The sequence below is a fragment of the Nuphar pumila genome, chromosome 4 (genome assembly GCF_984573655.1).
Source record: "Nuphar pumila chromosome 4, dmNupPumi1.hap1.1, whole genome shotgun sequence".
Classification (NCBI taxonomy): domain Eukaryota; kingdom Viridiplantae; phylum Streptophyta; class Magnoliopsida; order Nymphaeales; family Nymphaeaceae; genus Nuphar; species Nuphar pumila.
This window is the reverse complement of record NC_143252.1, coordinates 127,499,303-127,517,534: the sequence shown is the minus strand read 5'-3', so window position 1 is coordinate 127,517,534 and position 18,232 is coordinate 127,499,303. Positions and strand designations below refer to the sequence as shown.

The 18,232-nt window shown below is 36.0% G+C and overlaps 1 pseudogene across 1 annotated transcript; it reads left to right on the top strand.

Moving 5' to 3' along the window:
- Window positions 1–8,708: 8,708 nt before the first annotated feature.
- LOC149840985 (mini zinc finger protein 2 pseudogene) lies at window positions 8,709–9,309 on the top strand (annotated as a pseudogene). Its single transcript, XR_016431622.1, has one exon. The product of XR_016431622.1 is annotated as a mini zinc finger protein 2 pseudogene (transcript).
- Window positions 9,310–18,232: the final 8,923 nt, after the last annotated feature.

The following is an 18,232-nucleotide window of genomic DNA, read 5'->3' as shown; positions in this document are numbered from 1 at the left end:
CGCACTATATTGCATAGGTTTCTGCTTATGTTACATATAGCTGCACATAAATGAGCATTTAAATGAAGATCAACTCCTATCGCCAATGCAATTCCATATGCCACTCCTCGATCAAGATTTTGATTTACAAAATAAGCCCCTATTGAAAAGGCTTCACTTTTATGCAAAATTGTTTTTTCGTAAAAACCTAAGTCACTTGTGTATGACCTAGCTAAGGCTTAAGGTTCCAACGAACCATGATAGATATGAAGTATGCACAATGATGTGCATCTATTCTCGAGTTAAGTGTAGTGTTTCCTCCATCAAAGAGAGAAAGTGCTGCTGAAGTTTTTAAAAAGATGCGCATTGAGCTTAAAAGAACACACCACTTTCTTCGTCAAAGAGAGGAAGTGATGACAAAATTTCTGAAAGAAGCTCAACAAATTTTAAAAAGAGCGTAGCACGTACTCCATCACAAAGAAGAGGTGCTGCCAAAATTCTGATAAGTACCTTCTACGAGTAGAAAGGGTCATCACGCTTTCTCGGTCAAGTAGAGGAAGTGCTGTCAAAATATTTGGCAAAAGACTTGTCTGAACTAGTTTGAATGGCACGATGATGTCCCTATTGTAAGAACATTGTCGGAATAGCTTATTCCATGTTTGCCTGTAAGGGCACCCTACTCATAAGGTCCGGTGCACCAAAGTAGTTGTTGCACCTTGACTAGGTCAAGTGCTCGTTGCGACTACATACATCGAGTAGTTGATCCGATGTGATCATGGTACAAGCATGCTCATGTGAAATATTATTGTACAACTAGACTCATAAGGGCTGGAGTGTCGCGGTTTGTTGTCTACATGAAAGAGGTGAAGTGCTCATTTAGGTCATAGATGCCGAGAGCAGAGTTATGCATATATATGAATAAAACTTAATGGTAGTCCCTTGACCACATGGTTAGACCATGCTTCAGAATACTGAATGAGGTTGGGATACATATTTTTCTTAGTGCAGAATGCACTGGTTTTCCCTAGTGGTCTATAAAGAACGGTTATGCCATCAAACCCCTTCAGGACTATTGCTCATCGTGAAATACGGTAATGGTACGACCCGCGAGTGACACGTATTTATCATGAACTATACTCATTTTTTTTCGTAAAAAATATCAGCAAAACCTCAAAAATGTGCGGGCTCCACACAAAAATATCTTGTGAACCCTACATAAATATCTCATAAAAACATCATGTGGGCCCCACATAAATATATTATAGAAATATCTAGTGGGCCCCATAGGAATACAATGTCATGTAAAACCTGTAGAATTTTAGTATTTATTTAAATAAATAAAAGTAATTTTTTTCATATTGATTATTTTATTAAATAGAAGAAAGTGATCCAAATGGGTCTTGGATCTGAATAAAGTTATATGAATCTAGTATATAGATTTGGATATGGTAATTAGATCTAGATCTCGGATAGAACCAAAATCCAGTTGAAAATTGGAGCTTGATTCTTAGAGATCCAAAATATTATGTGATCCAAATAGGAACTGAGATTTATTAGGAAACCATAGTTGATACAAAAAAAATATATGAATATAAAGTATAATAAAAGAATAAATTATTATATAAAATTGTAGATAGGGTGACACACCCCTAGTGGGACCCACCTAACTAGATAAATAATAATAATAATCAACCTTCTCTTTCTTTGGTGTTGTGAAAGATGAAAAGGATGCAATTAAAAAATAAGTATGGTGAGTTTGAAATAGCCTACATCGTTTTATATGGTGTTTGAAATGACTATAGTTAGAAAAGAGAATATTTAAGAGAAAAGAATAGGAGAATAAAACTTTTAATTAGGCAACATGGTCTTCTAGCAATAGCCCACACGTTTTCTTTTCCTTGTTGACCTTAAATGAAAGGGAATAAGGAGGGAAAGAAGGAATGAGGACCTCGTTAAGGTAAGCATTGACTCACTTTATGATATTCACATTTTTTTCAAAGTTGTACTGGGAAATAATGTAATATGAAAAGGTTTAAAAGCTAAGCAATGGAAAAGGCAATAAAAAAAATCTTTGGTATGAGAGGCCAACACACACAATTGGAGAGGGGCGGTTTCAATAAAACAATTTTGGCAACTAATATAAATAAATAAAAAGATTTTTTTTGGTTTTCTATACCCTCTTACACTCCCATTCATTTCTTCTCTAATCTTTCCATAGCTCTCTCTCTCTCACCTCACTCATATCTCAAGCTCTCATTTTTGTTAATTTCTATTCCCTTCTCCTTTCTTCTCTAATCATCTCCCTCCCACACGATTTCTGGGTAGAAGCCTTCGTTGAAGGAGGTACGACTGGTTGAGGAGGACACTGAGCCATAGTGAACCAGCAATCAAACCTGAAGTAGGCATTGACCCAAGCGATCCTTCTTTTTCGGTGTCTTGATCCTTTGAAAGGTAGGTACACACAAGCTCGATGTGTATACATCGTGCTGAGTTTTTCATGAACACATTCAACTCTGTGATATATGTATTACGATACATATAAGCAGTCATTGATGCAAATCGTGACTGGTTACGGGTCATCTCAACCCCAATAAAAGAAACAAAAATACTACAGTAAATAAAAATGATCAAAAATATGTGGTTCACTTTGTTGAGATCATGTATTGATTTGGGGACTATCCCAGGTGTCGCACCAGCTCTCATAAATGCTAAACCAGCATGTATGACGGTTGGAACTCTTGTCATAGTGTGTTGATCTGCCCTAAATGGAGAGATCACAAGCATTACACAGGTAACCAGATCTAGCTAATATACATGTATCATTTATGAATAAAAAAAAAATACATATACGCCATGATGTTAGATCTGCATTTTTTTGCTGTTATGCATGGAATTCAATTAACGGCATTACGTGCTTACATAAAACCATGCATGATTTTACTGGTGTTCCTTGGTGTTTACATTCGAAAATAGATGCATATATAGTCTGCTATATGATGTGCATTTTTAATACATTAAGAGGTTTATGCCTTCACATTTGCATTCTTTTGCATGCCATGACAGACGTTAAATGCTAAAATTTTGTTGGTTTCCATCATGTAATGTTGTTATATCTTAGTTATTGTTTTCATAAGCATGCTATGATGCATCGGGTAGATCGAAACCTTAAATAAGTCATGGAGTGCAACCTGATTAGATGTTGAGCATGATTTTATAAGAATGACATGTCATAGAGGTGGGCGTCATGTACATGGAATCCATATGTTTTCGCTTGTTAAGTTAGAGTATTTATTATTAAAAATATTATGAGTTGTTTTGTGAAATCTGAAGGTTAAGCATATTTTCTTTTGAGACCCATTATTTTTGTGTGCTCTGAATGTTTAACATGTCATTTTCTGATAAATCCAATTTGTTTTTTTTTTTGGGTTTGTCCGACCCAAACCTATTCGGTCATGACCCTAGCCTATTGGTTTTTATGGTTTTCGTCGTGGCAACATTACATTGTCTGGATCATCTCTGCAACGCATAGTCAGTATACTTTCCACAGGCTGGCTGCTGCAGGGGGCAGACCAGACCTTGATGCATAGCTAGTGCACATTGCACTGGTTGTACGCTGTAAACAATTGACGCACGGCTAGTGCAGGTCACCTTAGCTGGACGCTGCAGGCCCCGACTAGTACCATGTTACGCAAATTGAAGTGGGTTCTGCTGCAGCTCCAGCTTGCTCCTTTTAAATAAAAAAAATAGAAAAAATAATACATATACATAGTAGACTGGCCTGTTGTCCAACAACCTCAGCTAGGTTGTTCAGGGTGTCCATTATGTCATTACACCTATTCGCTTAGGCCATCTATTTCAACAAAAGAACAAAATCAATTTTTTTTTTAAGTTCGCCTATCCAATAAATAAATAAATAGTATTCCTAATACATGTTTTGTTCCACCTTTTTATATATACATTAAATTTTCTTGTCTTCGCAACACTACAAACTTAACTACAATATACTTACAAAGCCATTGCAGGGTCGCCGGGAGGGCCATGAATCAAAATTCTTGCCCTACTCTAATACCAAAGTTGTAACATTCAAAAAGATTTAACTCAAAATTTTATGAATTTTTTATTTTTTTTAAATCACAGCAAAAATACTTATTAAAACTTTGGTTAAATAGATCGGGTGAGTTATAGGTGATAATACTAAATTCCATTCCATTAAACAAAATAAAGAATCATTGTCTGCCATTATTATATGAGAGTCATAAATAAAATAGAAACAAAATTTCTTTAGAATTTCGCAGGACATTCTGAGAATTATAATCTCATGGCTCCACCCGCAATGATGCCCGCAATTGCTTCATGGTTTTTTATTCACTACCTGAAAAAATAAAAATTTAGAGGGGTCAGACTATAACCCGACTAAGTAAGAAATACACAAGCAATATGTATATTCATCATGTCAAATGTACACAACATATTCATCATTCTAACATGCATTAAAGGCATTCAATCATAGATGTATGCAATTCTTATACCATACATGAAATTCATATATACAAGACATGCAATTAGAACCATTAATTCATTTATCAAAGCATTTCTCATATTTGTATTTCAGAAATAAAATACATCACCCACATTATCTAATCACACATCTAATTTTATAAAAGAAATTATTTAGTTATCCTTTGTTAACCTTTCCTATGGGTATACACATGATGAGATATCATAGTAAATCGAGATCACACAGGGGTTCATTGTGATACTATTTATCTTTTTATATCCCGTGTGACTAGTTGTACATTGAGGGGATGGTTCAACAGTACTCCCCAAAGGCATAATTAGAATAGGATGCATCCCAAGACTTTTTCAGAAGACATGGATCTACCACCTAGGACACATTGGTAGTCTTTGCCCCCTAACTCTGAGGACTGAGTAAGATGCCTATCTCTTACTAAAACAAAGATGTCCCATGGAGTTTGTACCAACCACCCTCTCCAAGGTAGACCACGAGTTCGGTAATATATATTATCTTTCAGATATACACAAAACCTAGGGAAAGTTGGTAATATATATTGTCTTTCAGGTATGCCCATAATCTAAAATCTTAAGTTATGTGATCATGTATTAATTTGTTTATTTTCTTGGTGCAAGTCACAACACCTCAAGGGATTACCATAATCCCAAACCCATACCCAGGGTGATTTGAGTGTATTTATATTTTCCAATATTTCATCACTTATGTTTATCATGTGACGTAAGTAATCCCAGTGCACATAAGGCATCAACACAATTTTTTTCAAACTCATAGGCCCATACACGAGCAAAACATTTGTGCAAGCATACGGGTAGTGACAACAAGCTTATCTTAGCAAGCAGTTTCATAGAATACAGGTTAAATCACCACTTACATACATTGTATCTCATCCTTGATTAGGATACCAAACCTTTTTTTTTTAACAGTAAGACCCCAATTAAAGCCTCATGTCCTTATGTATCTAAATATTCATTTGTAAATGAGATTCACATAGAGGTTTTGATTCAGCAGCCCATAAGTATAAATGCTTATGCCCAACCGACTATCAGGTATGAAACCATTCTATTATATATTTTATTTTTCTTTTGAAAGGCAAGCTGGGGTTAGGGAGACCCCAACATACCATTGGGTTTTGAACTGGCAACATCCCAACACATGGTTATGTGAACTAGCTGCTCCTACTAGACAAGCGGAGTCCCTGTTGATTGTCTAGGTATTAGACATGGTGAAACTGGGGATGGTTTAACCCCAGCCCACTGCACCCATGTAGGGTGCAACAGTTGTTGTCCCTATTTAACACAACAAAACAAATCTGTTGTGATCCACAGGGCATGATAGCAAGTTGCATGGTGATATAGGCAGTAGGCTGGGTATTGACAGGCCTAGCCGCTCTGCTATGCATATGTATTTTTTTCCTTTTAGAAGGAACAAGCTGGGGCTGCGGCAGAACCCTCTTCAATTTACGTAGCATGGTACTGGTCAGGGCTTGCAGTGTTATAACTCTGATTTTGTTTTTTAATTTTAAAAGGAGCAAGCTGGGGCTGCGGCAGAACCCCCTTCAATTTACGTAACATGTAGGGTGAATATATATATATATATATATATATATATATATATATATATATATATATATATATATATATATATATATATATATATATATATATATATATATATATATATATATATACACTCAAAATTACGAAGGAAAAAAGGGTTAAGTGAAAATTTATAATTTTACTGATCGACTTTTAGAGCTTTAAATATTGAGTTGCATTTGTATCAAAATTCTAAGAAGAACAGTCCTAATTTCATAAATATTAGAGTTATAACACATTCAGAACACTCCCGACAAGTTCTGAGGGCATAGTCATAATTTTTACTGAATTTAAGGGATAAATATGATGTGAGGATCATAGTTGTCCAACCCTCATTGACTAGGCTGGGTAAACTATAAACCAACTTTATTAATAATCCTACTCTTAACTAAAATTAACTATACAAAATTAAATTAATAAAGGTAACTAAACCAAACCAAAAAAGTAATTAAACTAGTCTAAGCAACTAAATTAAAACCTAACCAAACTAGAAACTAACCTAATTAGGTACTAGATGAACATTAGAGGACTGGACCTGGGTTTTTATCCAAGGGCTAGACCAATATAAGCACCACCATGGGCCAGGCCTATGGTATTCCAAAAGGGAAGGGCACCCCCCTCCCCCCTTGGTCTCTCCACTTGGCCAAGGCCAAGTGCCAAGTGGTCCTTGACACTTGGCTACCCCTCCTCCCTCTCTACCCCGTATAAATACCCCTCACCCTCTCTCCTCCCATTTCTCTTATTCTCACTTTTTCCAAGTTGTCTCTCCTCTCTTCCCTCTCTCCCCTAACCCCCTTAGAAGCCACCCTTGTGGTGGTTCTCTCCCTCTTAGCCCACTTCCTCACCACTCAAGCCACTAGGCTAGACCCAGCCCTCTTAGGTTCAGACCTACCTAACATACCTAAGCTCTTGGTCTGAACCCAGCCTCTTAGCTAACCTAGCTTTGTCTCTCTTCTCTAAGACCTAGCCCAGTTTTGGTTAAGCCTAGGGTTGACCAAACCCACTACTAGATTCGGACCTAGCTCACTCGACTCCACATTCCTCCACCAAAGCTAGGTTTTGCCCTATCCCAATTTTGGTTAAGACTAGGGTTGACCAAACCCACTATTAGATTCGGACCTAGCTCACTCGACTCCACCTTCCTCCACCAAAGCTAGGTTCTGCCCAACTTTGCTTAGCTCAGCAAAGTTCGATTCCGCAAACCTTCCTCAACGAAGTTACACACTCGAAAGAATCGCCAAAGCTATCGTATTTTTAGAGGAAAATTACCTTGGGTTATCAGAGAAAAATAAACGAGTGGTGTGAAATTGTGAACAAAGAGCAGATCAAATCAAGGCCGTTGGCTCTTGACGATTATATAACGAGGCCGAAAATATCACACATGTTTCGGTGGTCCTTTTAGCCAAGCATGTCCAAGTCATTGTTGTACAATTGGTCTTGTGAGTGTTCTACCCGATGATAGGTGGAACTGTGGGTCTAGCCAACCTATATTAATTGAGGGCAATGCGATGGTGAAACAACTTGTCATAAAACAAAGGTGGCATTACGCCAAGTTCCTCGTGATCATTTATAACTGTGATAAAGGAAGGAAAGTGATCTGCATACTTTTCAAGGTTGAGAAAATGATTAGTGCCTTGGGCACTCTGATGCAGTAATCTTTCCAAGAGGTCCACAATCTTCACCTTGGTTTTGATTCTGTAGCATTACTGTACCCTAACTCCAGCATGTGACCAAAATATTAGACTGGAATGCAATGGTCACTCATATTGACTGAGCCCAGACTCGGAAAATGGTCATTACCGGTGCAGTCCCATGGTACCTGAGACAGCGGCCTGGAGATTTTCCTGACCATCTGTCTTTGCAGGAAGCGGCTGCTACCAGGACTCGAACACCTCTAACTTGCATTTCCGCAAACAATGACAGCCTGTGCACTTTACCATTGCACCAAGCAAGAGAACTCAACTTTGGCTTTTCCGCATGCCTGTTTCCTCCACAACTCAACCCATGTGGAGGTTGGGCCCATGGAAACGACCGGCATCTACTTCCATTTATTGAGTTGTTGTCAAAGTTTCTGCATTCTAAAAATACTCAAACCAAACTCTAAGGTTCAAAGGATAAGTTTAGCACTTTTTCGAGAAAAAGCTAATATCCCACTCGATTTTGTTTCCTTTCTTCTTAACAATTACAAGCAGTTGGTTTCAACTTTCAATCCAAAAAAAGAAAAAAAAAAGTTGCAAACAGTAAAGCACCAATTGGTTTTTGGTTGGTGAAGTGCCGAATGTATAGATTATGATCAAACCCACTTCTGACCTATTTGACTGGGTTTCGAGCTAAGCATCGAAACGCAAATAGGCTGCAAGATGCAAATGAAAGCCTGGCTTGTTCTGACTTATTATAGCCACTGATTCCACTCTTTTGGCATTTTGGTCCTTGACTTGCATGTGAAATCTTGGATCATACTAAACATGCATCAGCTTCTGGGTAACCCATCATGCTAGTAAGATCTACACATGGATCCACTTAGGTTGGACCCATATCTGCCCCATTGACAGCCGAGAGAGAGAGAGAGAGAGAGAGAGAGAGATGAAATCATGGGAAACGCAAGTAATTCAAAATGGTGATTGTGTTGCAGGCATGCATTAATCGACACCAGAGAGAGAGAGAGAGAGAGAGATGAAGAAACGTCAACCAGTGATAACAAGAAAGGCCGTCGAGGAAAACGGCACAGCTGGTGTGAAAAAGAAGGGTGTGAGATATGGGGAGTGTCAAAGGAATCATGCTGCTAGAGTTGGTGGGTATGCTGTCGATGGGTGCAGAGAATTCATTCCCAGCGGTGAAGATGGAACCAGGGCTGCTCTTGAATGTGCTGCCTGCCTTTGCCACAGAAGCTTCCATAAGAGACACGAGGAGGCTGAGGATTGGTATGAATGCTCAAGCTCTTCCAATAAATAGCAGTTTTTTTCATTTCTAAATGAAAAAATGACCCTTGAGTCATTGTTATATACAGTGTTATTTTCTTTTTCTCTTTCCAATTGTTAGGTTTTCTGAGAGTTTGTTCTGTATCTGTCTATTGGGTTGGAAATTTGGAATTGCTTAGACCTTCTAGTTTTCAGAATGAAAGAGTTCTTCAATTGGGACATGTAATTAAAAAGCTGTACCACCAATTATGATGTGAAATACTACGCAGGTTTGTTGAATCTATCCAATTTCAGCTAGCCTTTGTTTTTTCTTTTACTATTCTTGCGATATCTCTTATTTATCCCCTTTTTTTTCTCCAAATCATTATGATGCTGAGGTGAACTGCACGTATTTGCAAGTGCGCTTGATCCCTCCAACATAAAGCGTCACTAAACCACTATTTTCTTTTTTCTTTTTGCACACCCCTCAACACAGTTTCATTTTTCTTCTTCAATCTCTACTCTATTCACCACTTCTCTTTTTCTTTTTATAAATTGAAACCATCAAATCACATATATAGGTCTTTTCGTTTTATTCTCGTTGATGATCAAACACAGTATTTCTAAGTTTTTTTTAAATTAAAATCAGGCATGTTTGGAACTTAAATCCATGCGGTAACCTTGCTTGGGAAAACCAAGTATAGATTTTTCTTTGTTGGCTTTTTTTGGAAATTTTTCTCCTTCCAAAAAAGCGCTTTTAGTAACTCAATTTTTCTCTATACTGAAACCAAATAATTTAAATATATGCTCTCTCTCTCTCTCTGTGCATGAATGCACATACGCTTTTTACGCGGTCATCTCTCTCATCATGGCATGTAGATATTTATCTAATGTTGATTTGAGTAAAAAACATTCGTCTCCTTCAAAAAGAAAAAAGTATGAATGAAACATTCGTCATCGTCATTGTAATCAACATTTATTTATGCATTCAAGAGTATTAGCTGTCGTTCTTCAACTTTGGATACCAAACACTATCATAATCACTATGTTATTACGTCCACATCATCTTTTTTTTCTAATGGAAAAATCCTGATGAATTTTGATTTTAGGTGAAATTTATTTGTTTGTTATTAAATGAAATTGTTCACCATATATATGTACATCCTCTTAGTAATCAAGCATCAACTCCTAAACATATTCGAAAGGGCAATACATTTTACTTGTCCATTTGGATTGTCAACTGACATTCTATAAATAATCTCCTTATGTCTTATGTGGATTTGCTGCTTTCCTCTCGCTTTTTCTTGTGAGCATGCAGTATCTTTGGACATGCTTATGTTACCAAGATAACATGTGGACAACATCATTAAAGTTGATGATGACGATGAAAACAAAGATGACAACTTTTACACTCTTTACTTTTACTGAAGACATTCACGAATTTTCTTTTGTAAGCTACTTCTCTCTCTCCAAAAAAAACAAACTTTTGTAAGCTACAATTAATTACGGCTACGGCCACCATTTAGACGCCAACATTACTTGAATTCAACGAAAGAGAACCCTTTTTTTTTTAAAGAACTTACAACCAAGAGGGTGGTGTATGTTCTCCCCTGATGATTCACTGAATCCCACGTCTGTGTTCGGGGGTCTGAATGAGCGCCACATATGTAAGCACATGGGGCGCGTATTCTCATATATGTTGACATCACTTAGCATCAGAATCTGGTGCGGTTGCAAAGTCTTAAGTACCCTTTTTTGCTATTCTTGCCACAAAACGACGGTTTGAGAAAATGACAAAAATGTCTTTCATTCAAAAAAAAAGGAAACAAACGGTTCAAAAAAAGGACAAACATATCCTTCATCCAGAAAGTCGAGGATGATATTGACTCTTCAAAGTCTACACAGCAAAACGAACCTTAGTCGGTGATCCGACGAAACGATGGTTAGCCAGTGATCCAGCGAAACGAACCTGAGCCATCAAAAATGTCTGTTTGAATTTTTCGTCGTCATCTTCTTCTTCTTCCTTCTCCGAAAAATACTGTAAAACCCTCTCTCTCTAGAGAAGAAATCAAGGAAGGCAAAGAGTCGGCAATCTGATGGTGATCGTCATCCTCTTTCTACTAGTAGTGGCTGGAATGCTGCTCTTGTCCAATGAGCAACCGACTGTGGTGACTCCTCCTCCGCTTTCGAGGGACACCTACAACGAAATCCTTCTCCAGTACACCTACAATGGAGTACAGCATCTGGCTTCCCCATCATGAACCCCAAGACTGTCATCGGGATGGCTGGCGACTACAGCCTGATCACGGTGAAGATCATGCTCAAGGGGGCAGTGTTCGGCATCGCGATTTATGAAAATCGCATCGCGCAAAAAAAATGGCAAATCGCAAAATCGAGTAGCGATTTATGAAAATTGCGTAGCAAAAAAATAAATAAATGGCAAATCGCTATGTGATTTTCGTAAATCGCTATATCGAGTAGCAATTTACAAAAATCACGTAGCAAAAAAAAATGCAAATTACTATGTAATTTTCGTAAATCGCTATATCGAGTAGCGATTGCGTAGCAAAAAAATAAATAAATGGTAAATCGCTATATGATTTTCGTAAATCACTATATCGAGTAGCGATTTATGAAAATCACGTAGCAAAAAAAAATAAATGGCAAATCACTATGTGATTTTTGTAAATTGCTATATCGAGTAGCGATTTACGAAAATCACGTAGCGAAAAAAATGGCAAATCGCTAAATCGAGTAGCGAATTATGAAAATTGTGCAGTGAAAAAAATGGCAAATTGAGTAGCGATTTATAAAAATCGCAAAGCAGAAAAAAAATAGAAAAATCATGGAAAAGGGTATTACGAAAACCTCGAGCAAGAAACAATCGAAGGAAACATGAGCACCACGATTAAACAAAACACTTTATTGCTCTTTTTCGATAGTTACAAGAGGGAAAGAAAAGAAAAAATTTATACAAGGCCCCAAAAAATTTTATACAAGGCCCCAAAAAAAATTATACAAGGCCCTCACCCGCTGATCGCGTAGCGGAACCCGCGCCGTGGGGAGCCCCTTGACCCCCCTCTTGTAAGGGCAAAAACTCTGAATGAGGCTCCACAACTCATCAAGTTGAATGATGCTACCCACATCGGAGGGAGCCCCCAGACCCCCCTCCTGTAAGGGCAAAAACTCTGAATCAGGCTCCACAACTCATCAAGTTGAACGATGCAGGCCAGTCGGTGGTTGATGGAGCACTGTAGGATCGTCTGTTGGATGTGCACAGAAGCAGAAAGAGAAGGGAGGGAGAGTGAGAGGGTTGATGTTCATGGCCTTCTCCAGGGGGGATTCCTTTCTTGGATAAACCTGCAGTGCAGGGACTGGGTCTTAAATAACCATCTTTGGGGTACTTAAGTCTTTACAACCACTCCTTTTCTAGAATCGTCATTTTTTTTGCACCAATGGAGGAAAGGGTACTTAAGTCTTTGCAATCGCATCAAACTCCAACGCTAAGTGATGCTAACAAACATGGGGATACGAGCCACACATGCTTACATACGTGGTGCTCTTTGGGACCCCCGAACATGAGATGTAGCTACCTGCCCTGTTCGGGGGGGGGGGGGGAACATATAACCTGCTTCGCAAATTTTGTGTTAATGTTTACAAGAAAAGATACACAATTGACCATTGATGTCGTTGGCGGCCTATGAAAAGGCCTCACTATTGTAAACCAAACATTTGTTAGGTTGTTCGATCCTTTGACTAGTGGAAATCATAAATGACGCCTGTGTTATTCTATGGAATCAACGATGGTGGCGGTAAGTGAAGAACAAAACATTGCAAGAGAGCAAAAATATATACAAAAAATGACTGAGAAAAATGTTATTTCAAATAATAGCTGCAAGATATCTCAATATTTTTGGCATATCCTCTCGCTCAATTTTCATTGAATTTGGGGATATTTCTGACTATTTTACCCTTCCACTAGAACGTAAAAAAGAAACTTTCGCTTCCAAATATTTTAGCAACACTCGCAACTTTACTGTTCCAGACAAATTCGACCTTAAGATTTGACTAGGGGACTAAAAAGTGGAAGTAACATCCTTTGTCACGAGAGTCTCCTATAATAGAAAAATGAAACTAATTGTGATACAGTAGCGAAACTTGGTTTAACATGTACCTGTGGAACTCTTCATAGAAAAATGAAACTTATTTTTATGAAAAAAAAAACTTCATGTAACATGTATAGACAAAACTAAAACCTACAGGACTCATTCACAGAATAGAGAAACTGTTTTGCGCTAAAAAAACTTCATGTAATATCTATAAACAAAATTAAAACCTATGAAACTCACTCATGTAATAGCGAAACTCCACATCACATGTAAGACTAGAATAACGAAATCAAACTATAGTTTACATTTAAATAAATCAACTACTAGTCTCAAACAGAGTTAATAGGACTTAATCAAATAATTGAATAATAGAATATCAAGTCCTCTCAAAACCGTAAATAACTGTTATCCTCTTCGCGCTACTCTGAGCCTACGGTCATCACCCATCAGCCTATTCATTACTTGAGATATTATAAATAGAAGCATAAGTCTACAACCTCATTTGGTAATCACCAAACACGTGAACATAAATATTCCAACCACATAAATAAACAGTGGCACATTTTCAGATAACATCTAAATCATGCAACATCACAATATCAGAATTAAGCACAACTCACATTTACATAACTAATCATGCTCACATTCATATTACAAAAATAAACATGCTACACTGCATCATGCCAATGAAATAACAATTTATACACAACTGAAATATTATACTGATTTCATTCTGATTTTTTATGTGTCACTTTTCCTCATGTCCAAAGGTATACTCTCGGGTTTCTAACTTCGATTCAACCATTCCAATGAGGGGTATATTATGCCATGTATTTTATTAACCTCATTGAAGTGAAAGAACCTGTAACCTCTCACTGAGGTCCCATTAAAGTGATATGTAACAGAGAGAAACTCTCAGTGGTCCCGCATAAAATTGATTCCTACTCTAAAGAAATTTTAGACCTACCACCTATGACACATGGTAGTCTGGGCCCCCTACGATTGAAAACATGGGACTAGGAGACGTCGCTCTCTAAAACAAAATAACGGTCACTCGATCGTATATATCTCCACTCTCTCCAAAGTGGGCACCAATCTAAAGGGCTTGTTTCGAATGAGTCATGTATCTTATTTAATTATTAAGCTCATAAATTAAATTACATGTGCTCACCACACACACTCGGGCCTACCATCACAATCTTCCTACTAGAGATTACATAAGCAAGTCTATTTTTGACTCATCCAGATTCCACAGTTAACACTGTGAGTTTGGTCTCCACGAAGCAATTATGTAATTATGTGCATAGATATTTTTTCTATCTTTGATACATCACAGACACCCATAGGTTTCACTGAACCCTAACTCGCACCCGATCCATACATATACTCATATCACACATCATTATCACCATATCATATATCCATATGCATACATTAAGGTTGCAACCATATGTAATTCATTATTATATTTAAACAAGCAACAACATGTGTAACAATTCACTTTACACTAATCATGTCTTATGATATTCAATGATCATTAACAATGCATATTATATGAATAGTTATAAATCAAGAATAACATGGAATACATTCAGTTTTTGTGCATATCAGCTCAAATATCAAAATAAGCATCCATAATCATGCTGCATAATGTAAAATACACTTAAGCATCTATATAGGTCATAATGTGTAAATTTAGATCCATGTTAACCTATTTTTGGAAAACCCACCGAAAATCACAGAAATTGAATTATACCTTCCCAATTTTACTGACAATGCCCTTATGTCTCATACAAACAGTCCAAGAAACATAATTAAAAAACTTGTAATTAAATCATGAAAATTCTTGGACTAAACTCTATTAAAAAAAATATAAGCCAGATGCTGTCATCTGTAGAAATTTATTTCAAATTGGGAAATTTCTCCAGGCCCACAAACACATATTTTTACAAAACCCTTTTTACATAAACTTCTTATACCTATTACCTTTTACCCAGATTTTTTCCAATTTATTTTGATCATTCTTGGTTGGGTTTTTAGAACCAACAAAATTATGGGTTGGAACAATCCTATAAATAGAGCAGAAAAAAGTATTCTATTGCAAAGGACGTTTTGACTTCAGTACTACTCCAAATGAAGTGATTCAAGATTCTAAATTCAAGCCCGGGACGTATAGAACATTTCATTATTTTTATTTTTATTTATTAATTTTTTTCATGAAGATATTGATTTTTTTCTAAAATAGGTCGGGACAAAAATGAGAACAGAAAAGACAAGATTCACATTCATGCAAGATCCATCAAGTAAGAACAAAATTCAAGGTAAAGATCCATACAATCATGATTTTTGATGCTCTAAACATGTTTACATCATCATACAATAAATATTTTCTTAGATTCATGCTAATCTTGCTAAAATAAACAACATACATCATTCAAGAATCACAAAACCATAAAAAAATACCTCAAATAAGTTTACATCTATGTAAGAATCATAATAAACCCTAAATAATCATGAAAATATGAATTTTTTATATATTAACATGGTGTTTAATCATGCTAAATGTGAAATAATCTATTATACATGCTCAAGTCAACTTTCTTTATCAAAAATATCAAAACCCTAAAGACGTTTTGGCCAAAACCTTCTTTAAAATGATCTTTCACATACAAGAACATGGATTCAAGCATATGACAAATTTTCAGAACTTATAAAACCTATATTTTATCAATATAAACTAAGATTAACATATGAAACATATTGGAATAAATAAGATCTAGCAAAGAACAAGAAAGAAAACTTTTCCCGAATCATTTTTCGTAAAAGAAGCCCAAAAATCATCCTGTTTCAAAATCTTTTTTTTATTCCATGGTAATAAAGATTCATAAAAACGTGTTCTCTAGATTAAAAAACAATTTTAGAGAGATTTTTCAAGGTCTTATTCATCATTAGTTCAGATCAGAAAATTATCATATGCATATTTCATGTGTTTGGAAAAATCTATGCCTACGCGATTGATGTATCTACCTTAATTGAGTTCTCAAACATAGATTGGCCTTCGTCTCTCGTCTTAAAACCTTAGAAGAGTTCCTGGGGTTGGTAGCCGATCTATGATCATATGAACAGAATAGAGTGTTGGTGCTTTGATTTATTCTAGTAAAAATTCTGTTATAGTAGATTATATTTTTCTACTAAGCTTTGGGCAATATCTGTCGTATAAAACTAAAGAAATTAAACCGTTTTTAAGAAATTACTCATTTGAAGCATAAAGTAGGGCCCAGAGAGTTTATATAGCCTACCCTTTCTAAGGTAGACAAATGACCATTCCAGTTAAGTATGTCTCGATAAAGGCATACCTAGAATCTTGCTCAAGTGTTGTCTTATTAATTAGGTCATGGGTAAATACAACTACCATTTAAGTTAGTGTATTGATAATCATCACATGCTTCTTCTTTTGAGACCTTAATTCAGTATTTTATTAAAAAATATATTTTTCTACTAAACTGACTATTAGATTAGATTATATGGTTTAGTGAAAAACTAATTATTATATAATCTACTAAACTAATAATTAAAAATTGATTATTATATAATCTAAAAATTCTCAAACATATCTCTTTTATAGGACCTTTTTAATCATTATAATCCTCAACTTTCTCAAAATTCAACTTTCTCAATATATATATACATAGTAAATATTGGCTACTAAAAAAAAACAATTTTGTACATCAAATGTTATGAATGTGATCTACATGGTTTGTTTAGTAAGAAACTTGTTTTGATTCATGTATCCATGACAAGTAATTAGTTTTTAAAGGGGTCTAAAAATTAATAACCTACATTGTGCTATATTTTTATAACTCAAAAGATCACATTTTTACATCAGAAAAGCATGATCCAAGACTTTATCCTTAGCAAACAAACTGTGCTGAACACATCTACCCGGTTAGATTGAGTACTTGCACCCATTGTTTCTAGTTCATTAGTTTCTTACCTTAAGCAACAAATATTTTCCCATATGACACCTGTCTTGCATCGAACAAGTGAACGCATGGTCCGCTCAAAGTATCACAGATAAAGACCCTTTTCGGTGCTTTTCAGCGCATGACGATCAACAGCGTGCACTCGTTCAATGGTGGGGGTAACTGTTGGCATCCACCATTACGCCCTTCCCTATATATATAAAGTGACTAGCATTAATATAAAGTATTTATATTTTTTACTTTATTTTTTTTGTATTTTGTATTATGTACTTATAAAAGCATTTCATGTTAATAAAATATAAAAATATTTTCGTCCTAATTTCGTGATGAAAAAAACTAACATAAATATTTTATATAGCCACATTTGAAAATATTTTTATAATATTTATGAAATGAGTTTTTCGCTCTCTTTTTTCAAATGGTGTGTCAAAAAGGTCAACATTACATGTCTGTTTGGTTTGAGGGAAGTCAACAATACATGTCATACTGTTCTCTCTATGTAGCTACATTTGAAAACTTTTTTTATAATATTTGTGAAATGAATTTATCGCCCTCTTTTTAAAAAATGGTATATATCAAAAAAGTCAACATTGAATGTCACATTGTTCTCTTCTCTCTCTCAAAAAAGGAAACGGTGGAAAACCTTGAAGGGGCGCAAAACCAAATGTTGTCACTATCGGTCTTTGCCCTGAATCTTTTGGCCACCGCGATACCGATAATCAAGTGAATCGTTCAGTATCTCCAAAATAATAAAAAATTATTACATGTCAATCCTAACGTGACACATGTTAAAACCATTAAAATAATTCTAAAATAATATTAAAAAATTATTTTTTGGTATTTTTTACATCTATTAAAAATAGCCGATTCAGGCTTGCAGGCGTATTGATTTTCTGCCGATGATGGTATCGGCTGATTCGCACTGATACTGATAACATTGCTCAAAACCAATTTTTTTTAAAGGACCATTTTTAAACTAAAATAACCGAGTCCTAACAGCTTAATCGAGTCCATATTGGACCGTGTCATAGGCGAGCTGTATGCCAAAGCGTATTGAACTTCGTGTCTGAGCATGTCATCCGTGACAGTCTTATTTAGGCGTGTCACTGTGACAGCCAAGAACAGACATTTATCA